Here is a 12,015-nt window from a genome sequence, read left to right on the forward strand (position 1 = left end):
GTGAAGAGCGTCAATCATTTAGTTTGTCAAGTTGTGTGAATAATAACTAAGCCTCTTAGTCTCGCCTTTCACTCTCGTTTCTAATAAATTTTACTCGACGCTTTTCACTTTATAGGATTAATTAAAGGGTTAATTCGTCGAGAACATCATTGGAAATTAATCTCACCTTTACTTAAAGATCAAGAGATAACTTCAACTGAGAGCTGTGTAGAGGAGACGACTTTTGTTTTATTTTGTGATTGTAAATAACTGAATAAATTAAATAAAGGGTTAAATAAAAGTGAGTTACCTGGTGACAGCTGGTAAATGAGTTGCAGAGGTCAGGTTAGGTCAGGCTAAGTCAGGTTACTTATATACGGATAAGTAGATAATTTGTATTTACTTTTCTAGATGTTCCAGGATATACGCATTAATCCTATACTTCCATCATCATTTTCTATTTGACTTCATAAATCGGCGATAGTGAAAAAAATGAGAAGAACGTCACATCACACTTGATTTCTATCATAAACATTTTTAAAAAAGATAAAGAAAAACTTGAGCTAGTTTACGTTGAATGATCAATTTATATTAATTATATTGAGAGCAGGTGATTTGCGTGGAGCTAATCAGATTACTGAAAGTGCTAAATAATATCATTGGAAACGTCTATATACCCGTGTGTATACATGATATGAGCAGGTGAGGTGAGACAACAACTGTGGATGGGAGCAGTGATTCATGTCCTCGACGTCTCTCATGTAAATTCCAGTTTGCATACGAAATGCGGATTCCCCTTTTACCTGCATATCAACAGAGAATACACAACACTGTCATGAAGCTTCCGTTTAAAAATGTATACCCGTGTCGTTGTGTTCCCCAGACGGCTGAAGGTGTAATTCTTTACCCGTGTTGTGAATGAGACGGGTTTATAATATGTGAGGGTCAACATTGATCCTGACGACCCCCAAGTGAGGTGGAACACATACAGTTGTCACACACGCTGAAGACACACAGTACAAACTAATCACCCACCATTGTCAATATTGTTTCCTCTTTATTTGTCTTATAATATGACAATTACACCGTCATTGTTATTATGTCTGTATTTTTAGAACAGTGTGATATAAGTATTTTGGGTTTTTGTTATCTCTCAGTCGGTGGTAATCTTCACCACAAATAAAGATATATCTGGACAGAGAGAACAAATGCTGCACAGACTAATGGCTGTATACGTCCTTCGGGAGAGAGAGCTAAATATAAAGCTGAAACACTACAGTAAAAGCCACGAGGAGACAATAATAAAGACACATGGCAAAAAAAACCAATTAATGTAACCCTAATGTGGCAACAAACACGTCCTACCCAAGACCATTTACCAGAATACTCAAAAGTTTAGAATCACCATTACACGAAAATATTATAGAGACAGTGAGTGAACAATCAGAGGGCATTTTGTTAGAGTAAAAGAAAATCTCATTATAGGACAGATAACGATGGAGACCTGAAGCATAGGAGGATAGGAAGAGAGATAGAGAGAATGTTAAAAGAGAAATAGGTAAACATCTCTTTTTTCGTCATTCATCTTTTTTTTTTCTACACGGAAAGTTTCGTTATTTTTTCATCTCTGACCTTATGACAATCACCATTACTACTAACACCACCATCACTGCCACTACTACCACCACTAACACTACCACCACCACCACCACCACCACCACCACCACAACTACTACTACCAACACCACCACTACCACCATCACTACCAATCAACCGCATCTCACCACCTCTGCGCTATCATAACTCTCACACACACTCTCCCCATAGCGTTGATAGCTTCCCTCCCCACTCCACCCCTCACACACACTGCGTTCACTCTTCTCTCTTCCTTCCCTCTCCTCTCTGTCAGCATCATTCATTCATTCCTTCCTTCTAACATCCTTTTCTCCCTCCTATACTCATTTCCTTTTATTCTCTTGTTTATCACCTTAATTCTACCCAATCTTATCCTTTATTCTTCCACTACTATCATCACTTATTCCTATTCCCTCTTCCTTATATCACCAGACATTCTTATCCATTCCTCAATTCCGCTGTCTCTTTCCTCCCTTCCTTCCTTCCTTCCTTCCTTCCTTCCTTCCTTCCTTCCTTCCTTCTTTCTTCCTACCAACACCAGTCTCAGTCTTGTGTCTCTGTTCCCCCTTCCATCATCAGATTTCACCCTCTCACCATCTTCCTCTACCACCATCACTCTTATTCATTCTTCTTAACTATTATCACAAAATCACCCTCTTCTCATTTTTCTCCTTCTATCGTCACTCTCATTCCCCTCCTCTCCCCTTTACTGCCATCACTGCTATCATTCTTTCTTTTCTTTCACCTTCCACCGTCACTTCTTTCTATCTCTCTCTCTCTTTTTCTTATGATTTTTTTTATACCTTATTATTGTGGCTTATCTGTCGTGTTATTTTCTACCTATTCTTCCTCCCACTTCCAACTGCAATCACACACACACCACACCACACACCACACACACCACACCATACCATACCACACCACACCACACCACACACACACACACACACACACACACACACACACACACACCACACCACACACACACCACCACACACACATACTACACACACACCACACACACACAACACCACACCACACCACACCACACCACACCACGCCATTTGTTTCCTTCATCAAAGAGCCATCATCAGGTCGCTGGAGGGGTCGACACAACACCCTACCCTGCACCGTGTAGTCGTAATAATCTTCCATCATTCATGTTCTTCTCCCTGATCACCAGCCACCACCAGAATTCTCAAAAGATTAGTGTGTGTGTGTGTGTGTGTGTGTGTGTGTGTGTGTGTGTGTGTGGTTGATAGGATATAAAATTGAGTGTATGGTTCTTAGTGTGTCACCTCACCTTACGGGAGAGAACTGAACGCGTGGGTGTGTCTTCAGTATATACAGTAACTCAGCTGGTAGTTTTGTATTTCTTTCCCTCTATCCGAGACGATCCCTTTTACCGCAGAGTTTCAGTAGCTTCCTATAATATGCACAAGGTTACATGGAGATAACGTCACCGGGACTTGAATCATTATGATGTCACGTCCCAAGGGTTAAGATGGCTCGCTTCAACTAACCATTAGATTCCCTAAGCACACCAGGTCCATTCTTTCCTCGTCAGAAGTTGCACGGGGCCATTACTCAGTAGTTAAGGCGTAATTGGACATATGGGGTGATAACGCGAGAGACGACCAGACGGCGTTGGGTGTTTTTCAGGAAGGGTGCCTCTCCACTCTCTCCGTCCCTCCCTTACCCAAGCTGACCTTAACACCCTCCCTAACGAGAAAAGATATATTGCTTGCTTACTTGGCAACTTTATTACACTTGGTGATGAATCATATTTTTTTTTAGGGAGGTGGGTCAGGGGATATGCTTTCAGTTTTGCTAATATTAAAATCCAGAGACTAGCTGGAATATCACCTCTGTTATAGATGATGTTTGGATTAAGACGTAGATCATGTTTGTGTGTGTGTGCGTGTGTGTGTGTGTGCGTGTGTGTGTGTGTGTGTGTGTGTGTGTGTGTGTGTGTGTGTGTGTGTGTGTGTGTGTGTGTGTGTGTGTGTGTGTGCAGCTTATTCCATCTCCTTTTCTTGCATTATATTTAAGTATTGTTTTCCACCTCCCTTATTCCGTATTCTTCTTCCCCTATTTATCTATATCCTTCCACCTCTCTCCCTTCTTCTTCACTCCCCTCCCTTCCTCCCTTCCTTCCTTCCTTCTCTCCCTTCTATCAACTCTCCCTCCCTTGCCCATGTCTCATAAATCATCCTTACGTGTTATACATGATTCTTCTTCCCCTTCTCTCTCTCTCTCTCTCTCTCTCTCGTCCTGTAGCCGCTTGTCACGTCCAGCTGTCCAGTTATTATAAATGAGAGAGAGAGAGAGAGAGAGAGAGAGAGAGAGAGAGAGAGAGAGAGAGAGAGAGAATTAAAAAATCAGGATTAGAAAAATAATAATAAGAGAAAATTAAATAAAATAGAAAATATAATAAAAAAAATAAAAAAAAAATATAGAAAATATATAGTAAGAAAAATGGAATTAATAGAAAAGTAGGTAAAGAAAAATAAGGGAAGATAATAAAACAAGAAACAAAATACGACCAGAAAGAAAATAAGAAAAAAATGAGCTATGAAAAAATAGAGACATAAAATAAAGGAGGACAAAATAATACGATAAAACAAAAAAAAACAAAGAGAATAGTGAAAATAAAAAACCGACTAAGAACAAGACACAGCACAAATGATGATAAATAAAGAATAAGCAATAATAGATAACGAGATATATGAAAGACATAAACAAGGACAGGGAGTTAATAAGACGAAGGAAGGGAAGAAGGGGGACAAATCCTGGATAAATATGGAATCAGGATTAATGGATAAACAGGAAGAGGTGATGGGAGGAGGGTAGGGCAAGGGTAAACTTAGTTAGATTAATAGTTTCATGTTCCTATGCTCATCCTGCTCACTGAAGCGTAACGAAGAGGCGTGTAGGGAGAAGAAGAGGAGTATGGGAGGAAGAGGAGTATGGGAGGAAGAAAGCGTATGGGAGGAAGAGGCGGCGTATGGGAGGAAGGGGAAGCGTATGAAAGTAGCGAGAGTGAGTGATACAGTGGAGAAGTAAGAGTGAGACAGTGGCTGAAGCAGTGAAAGCGAGTTGCTATGCAGAGGAGAGATGGCAAGTGCAGCAGCCAGTGAGTCGGTTTACAACGACCTCCAGCCATAAAGTGAGGTGCCTCCAGTTTAACACAGGGTTGTATATCCATAAAACGAGTCTCCGTTAAAATATTATATCAACTAGCAATTAATCCTCGAGTTGAAATGTTCAGTATACAGAAGCTATAAACTGTTGCTATTATGGTTATTTATATAGAGGCTTTTGTTCTCTCTCGATTATAACTCGTATATATTGACAGACTCTGGAATATAATCTGGATACTGGTAGCCATTGAAGAATCTTTGTTTACCTACGATAAGTCACTTGTTTTGCAGAATTTAGCTGAAGAATCCATTTAATAATAAAACTAATAATAATAATAATAATAATAAAATAATGGTAATAATACTAATACTAATATGAGAGATAAAACAAATCTATTGAAAAGGGTAAATATTCAACCTCCGATGTCATTAACGCCAAAGAACACAGGTGGGTTTCTCTTTAAGGGGATCAGGTGTGACACTGTATAGAGAGGAGGCATTTACATCTCCCGCCTAAGAGGATTTACCTAGGTATGCTACTGCGCTTATTGCGGTCACAGCTAGAGAAGAGGTAGATGCTGCTGTTTAGTCAATAGCGAACACGGTGGGCAGGTAAATTTATAAAGTCATTGTCGTGAAAGGGTTAAATCATCATCATTAAAGGGTTAAATTATCATCATTAAAGGGTTAAATAATCATCATTTAAAGGGTTAAATCATCATCATTAAAGGGTTATATCATCGTCATTAAAGGGTTAACTCATCGTCATTAAAGGGTTAAATCATCATCATTAAAGGGTTAAATCATAGTCATTAAAGGGTTATATCATCGTCATTAAAGGGTTAACTCATCGTCATTAAAGGGTTATATCATCGTCATTAAAGGGTTAAAGTTTTCTAATCAACAGAGTCTCAACTGACAGCACACACACTTATACAACACACACACATACAACCCCCCCCCCCACACACACACTCATCCCCTCACTCCAAGCTGGCAATACTGCCCAACATAAAATAGACCATTCAACACCCTTTAGCACCGTATAGCAAACACTTAACAGTCTAGATAAACATCCCTGTTTTGGTCTGGTTGGCTTTAGTAATTCCTTCCTTTCAGGCTCACAAAACTGATAATTAAGTCTGAATGTTCGTGTATGTACATTATGTTCGTGTATGTATATTATGTTCGTGTATGTATATTTTGTTCATGTATGTATATTATGTTCGTGAGAATTCTAAGTTGCTTTTTTGTTTTTTCGGAGCCATATTGAGTAGATGAGAGAGAGAGAGAGAGAGAGAGAGAGAGAGAGAGAGAGAGAGAGAGAGAGAGAGAGAGTCACTGTTTCCTCTCACCTCTTAAGCTGCAAGCAATTCTGAGGCTCACATTAAAGTCCCGAGAGGAGAGAAACAAGACAGAAAGAGTAAGGTGCAAATAACACTGGCAGTTCAAGTACCTGAGAGACATACTGTTTACTCGCTTGTTCGCGCTTACTGCCATGTCTTCTTTAACGTCTAAATTGTATTTCCTTTCCTACTGATTTCCCAAAGTTCCAGAGATATACAGGTCAAATTAATAACTTTGTGACTCACTTGATGTTAGAGTTGCATGTGTGTGTGTGTGTGGTGAGAGCTGTAATCTATATGTGATACGTGCCTTTTGGAAAACGGCGAATCATGACCAAACTTTCACGAGACGATTGCCAACAATATATTAGATGCAAAACTTTGGGGAAACCATTTTTCTCGAGGGAAGGTTTTTGGGGGGTATTTTGCCTATGCAGTTCCACACCGTCCCCTGGCGGTGGTCTGCACGATGAATGTTGCACGTGGAAAATAGAGTCGGACGAAAAAGACCAGAGAATTAAAAAAAAAGTAAGTAAAAAGACTGGAGTATGTATCATTAAATGGTTTAGATACACTACATGTACACTACAAGAATTAATATAAAGAAGTAAGAGGCAAGAAGCAAGGGGTAAAGCTCTAAATATTCCAAGAAAAATACCTGAAATATGTCTCCTGTACGACGGAACTTTATCTGTTGGTAGAACTATAGCGATAAATCTGGAGAGAGAGAGAAACATAACTTCCTCATTCTCACGACAAAGCTCATACACACACTCCTATCTCCGCATCATCCCCGACCCCCAATCACTCCCAAATAGTCTTGTACCGACACACTCCTCTATTCACCCCAACATCCTTCACCCTTCCATCAGCTTCCTCCCCCCCCCCTTCCCAAACACACCTGACCTATTATCTCAGTCTGTATGACATTGTAACCAAAATCTATATATAAATGTCTTCCAACTTTTGTTTTTAGTTTTTACATTTCGTTTTCATTACCACACTATCATCTATGTATACACGTGTCCTCTGTATTCCCTTTAGGTCGTGTTTTTCTTTATTTCTTTTTTATGGTGTTTCTTTCACTGTAGACTAAGGTAATGACACACCTGTTGATGAGTAGGCTAATAGCTAACACCTTTGTACTATTTTGTTTCTTCATAAAATAGAAGCTGTAGTCGTTTACCATCACAATTTTCTATCTCCAATCACTTAAAGTCTTCCCTCCTTCTCTGGTGTCTTCATGTACCGTTTATATAATCATTTTGTCAAGTACACTGTCTCTCCATAGTGAGTCTACCTTCAACACCCTCTTTAGTCTCTCCGTATATCTCCTTCAAGGCTATGAGTCAATATTCTCTATCTCTCCCCCTGCATTTCTGACAGTCGGTAACTCTTTTTTAAAATATTCCTCCCATCTCTAACACACATCACCACAGTTTGATTACTTCCTATCATCTGTATCTCTCCTCCCTCCCTTCGGCCGCTCCCTCGCCTCTTGCTTTTAATGTTGTATCAGAACACATCTTTATTGTACCCAGTCCCTTCCGGCGTCGGATATGAGAATCGTACGTGTTGGTCTCTCTCGTGTGTGTGTGTGTGTGTGTGTGTGTGTGTGCATTAGGGTCAATTCAGTGATCTACTTGAAGCTTAATATATACAAAAAAATACCTGAAGCTTTAAATCGTATGTAACAAAAGTTGCTGACACGAATCTTGATACAGATTTCATCCAAACGTTTACCAGAATTTACAACAACAAACACGAGTCGGCAATGAAGCAGAACTCTCACGGGGAGCAGGAAATGGAAAACAATCACAACGCTGATAAGTTTCCACCAGCATGAAACAACTGGTTACAATACACCAAAATTAAAGTAAATATGAATGCTCAAAAAGACTATTTACAATGTAGTTAGCAGAGGTTGCTCAGTTATAGTCCAGTGTTACTCTTTCCCTTTCTGTTTCACTTCCTTTGTGCCTCGTTTCTTGTTCTTTATTTCTCTGTCTGTCTGTTTGTCTGTAATTTAACATGCTTGTCTGTTTGCTTGTTTATCGCTTGGTACAGTGTCTTCCCTTGGCACACTTGTCTTTGTATTTTATCTTGGCACCCTCATTTGTGTCTTCCCTTGGCACCTTTGATGTTTGAAAGATTTACTTCCACTAGGATGTGGTCACTCGTCCGTCTCTCTCTCTCTCTCTCTCTCTCTCTCTCTCTCTCTCTCTCTCTCTCTCTCTCTCTCTCTCTCTCTCTCTCTCTCTCTCTCTCTCTCTCTCTCTCTCTCATCAAATAGAAGAGGAAATATTCCGAGCTTTAATCGGTAACACTAGAAAAATAACAACAGTAATATTACGAGGGAAGGAGAATGGGATAAGATACGAACACAAAAACATATAAAACCAACAATGGTTCGAGGAAAGCAGTAGATGAAATTACAAAGAAAAAAACAAATAAGAGTAAACTGTGGTGAGGGAGCAGCAGAGGAATAATCAACTGGAACACCTGTTTACACACTCCATACTGCGACTGTCAGGAGAAATGTACATACCATTGTTGAGGAGCAATCTGGTAACTCAATCCATTATACGTTTAGATGCGACAACATCTTCCTAGTGCTTATACGACAAAGGCTGCAGGATCTCCCCTGTCAAAGTCCTACATATCCTGGCAAAAATGTCTCTAGGATATTGGGGAAATTTTCAACTCGGAGTGAGTTTCTAATGATTCGAAGGAAGTCGTTTTTCGTTTCTCTTTTCTTCCTGTTCGCGAGAGGCATTTGAAGCTACTTGACATTAATAATAATAATAATAATAATAATAATAATAATAATAATAATAATAATAATAATAATAATAATAATAATAATAATAATAATATTTTAAGTAGAATTCAAACAAGTATCGCTATCATTAGGTGGACAGAGAAACTGACAGAAGGATAAGGTAAGTAATTCTTTCGAGTCACTTCCTCTTCTTCTCCACACCTTGTATCCCACTACTATCTTCACTTTACTACCTTGTTTAACGTTAATGAATAAGCTCTATAATAAGAGGTATGGTGTTTAATAAGCACAAAATGAACCTTCCACACACGTCTATAAGTGTACTTCAATCACTGTGCTGGTAAAGGAACGCAACACCGATCATCTCCACTAGTGTAACAAGCACCAATGATCAACCAAGCTTAGCGGTGCACCATAGAGAGAACATAGTGTACTAATGATCATCTGAGGCACTACCGAGAGATACTGTACTGCTTAAGACAATAGGAGTTGGAAGACACCCCTCCCTCCTACCCTGCCATCCCTACCCCTTGTCTGGGATGTAGACGCCCAACAGCAGCTCCAACCAACACCTCGACAATCAAGCAAGACAAACAAAGCCACTCAATTAACAATGTTTGGTCAGAAAATAAGGAGAACTATTGCCAGGGCGTAATGAACCAACTGACTAATATATCCCGTTGAGGGCATAGACCGTCGGGCCGAGGGGGTGGCAGAAGGTACGTACAGGTAAGAGACAGGTACAAGTCAATCGTCGACCCTGAGGCAGTAGATTTTTTTTTTGTCCCTAGTGAGTGAGTCGAAATACAGACACATCGAGAATAAATTAATTATAACCAATTTTAAAAGACATTCCGTATTCTGGTAAAATATGTCAAGAGAAAATATCAATAACTCTTACATTAATTTAGTTGTCAACAGAGTGCATCACCTGCCTAAACATTACGGGGTCCTCGAGGTTATGGTTATGTTTATATTGTGGGAGGAAGGCGTCGTCATGCTTCCTCCCACCCTTTCTCCTATCCACTTTTCGTCTCTTCCTTCCTCTCACCCACACCTCCCTCCCTACCCTCCCTTCCACCCAACTTCTCTCCTTCCTTCCTTCTCTCCCCCCCTACTCAATTTCACTCTCTCCCCTTCCCTTCCTCCTTCCCCTCCATACCTCTCTCTCCAATTCACCTTCTCTCTCTTCCTCCCTTACTCTCTTCCTCCAATACTCCTTCCCTCTCTCCCACTCACCCACCTTCCCTTCCTCTTACCTTTCCTCCCTCCCATCTTCCCTACTCAGCCAGTCGTGGAGAGGCGGGAATCAAGAGGCAGAATATCAGAGACGTCAGAATAGGATCCTTATAAAAGTTCCGTTCGTGTTATGAGGAAAGTTGCCGCTTGAGTGCTAGAAAGTGGTTTGGGGGGGAAGGTTTACAGGCGGAATATGCTATTGAAATGTGAGTTTTAGCCTCTCAAACTTATCCCTCCTAGTCGAGATGTTGTTTGTGGAAGGATCTCTTTAAAGATCCGGGAAGATACGAAAGTTGGCCACTGTTATCATCACCAGTATCAGTAAAAACAACGTAAAACTATAATCAAGGCAAAATATATATATATATATATCCTCAAAGTTATACCTCTGAGCTTGATGTATAATCCATCTACTTCCTCAACACTTCAAAGGCGTAGTGGAGTCAGAACCGCACACGTTATTTTTTTTTTTTTTCGTGACTAGAATTTATTTTCTGAAACAATGGTAACATAACCCTGCCTTTGTAGTGTTGTTTTCTTTACAATATTTACGATTTTTGTCTAAATACTCAAATACTCATCACTCATTATACTCTAGGAGTTTTTGTTTTAAGTAAATAATATATACTCCGTCATGTTAAGTAGTACTCGGGGCCGCCTCTCACTCTGGCTTACCTAGTCAGTAAAACGGTGCCTCAGATGGTCGGTTGGTCCGCCTACTGACCTGTGAAGACAAGAAACCAAACACTGTGGCGATATTTTCTAAACGTTTGACGAGACCAACACACGCATTCCACCAACACGTCTTCTGATAGTTCACAAACCTCCCTTCTCTTACTTTTATCCAACACTATCGTCACATCTGCCTATTTTTGTAGTATTTATCAATGTTTTCTTAGTTATTATCATTCCTTCAATCTCTTTCGTTTTCCACATTCTGGGGTCTCTCAAAGTGCTCTTCCCGGTTACTACAAATGTTCTCCTTCTGGTATAATGATATTTTTCTCCTCTTCTTTTCCCATTTTCTATAATAAATATATTTTATTTTTCTGTGGCGATGAAGAAAATGAAAATTCAATTTGTTTATGTTGGTGGTACTAGCTGGTAGCTAGTATTGGTAATGGTGGTAGTGGTGGTAGCTAGTGGTGGTAATGGTGGTACTAATAGTAAGGTAGTAATATATATATATATATATATATATATATATATATATATATATATATATATATATATATATATATATATATATATATATATATATATAGTGGGGGCCCAAACTCTACCCTTCCCCTGCTGCTGTAGTGTGTGAGAATGACCCCCCTTACTCACTGAGAGAGTCCTGGGAAACGACCCTTACCGCCTTCTAAGAGTTTTCAGCGGCCGCAAAGGAGTGGTCGAGATTTTTCCTCCCAAGACATTTATTGTTATTCTCAAGAAAGAGAGGCTACGCATGCATCACCACTATGTATGCGGCCAACGCTCACTCTGGACGTAATGCACCATTATATATTACCCCTCTCTTTCTTCCCACCTGACCACAACCCCATTTTTGCATCTTATACCATTTCTAAGGGGAGTGTTCTTCAGTGCTGTGGGTGTGTGTGTTTTAGTCCCTCTCTTCACACGCCTTTAACAACTCCCTCCACACGCCTCCAACACTCCCTCCACACGCCTCCAACACTCCCTCCACACGCCTCCAACACTCCCTCTTCTACCTTCCTCCCTTTCTTAATTTACCTCAATGTTCTATGTCTCCCTCCTTCCCTCCCCCCTTTATCCCCCTCAACGTACCATTTACCCCCTTTTTGCCCCCCCCAACACCGACACAACACCATCGAGCATCAATTAAGTCATACATAATAATAAGGTTGTTGCTCCCTCAGGTAGGTGA

This window comes from Homarus americanus, unplaced genomic scaffold (genome assembly GCF_018991925.1).
Source record: "Homarus americanus isolate GMGI-L3 unplaced genomic scaffold, GMGI_Hamer_2.0 scaffold3452, whole genome shotgun sequence".
Lineage (NCBI taxonomy): Eukaryota > Metazoa > Arthropoda > Malacostraca > Decapoda > Nephropidae > Homarus > Homarus americanus.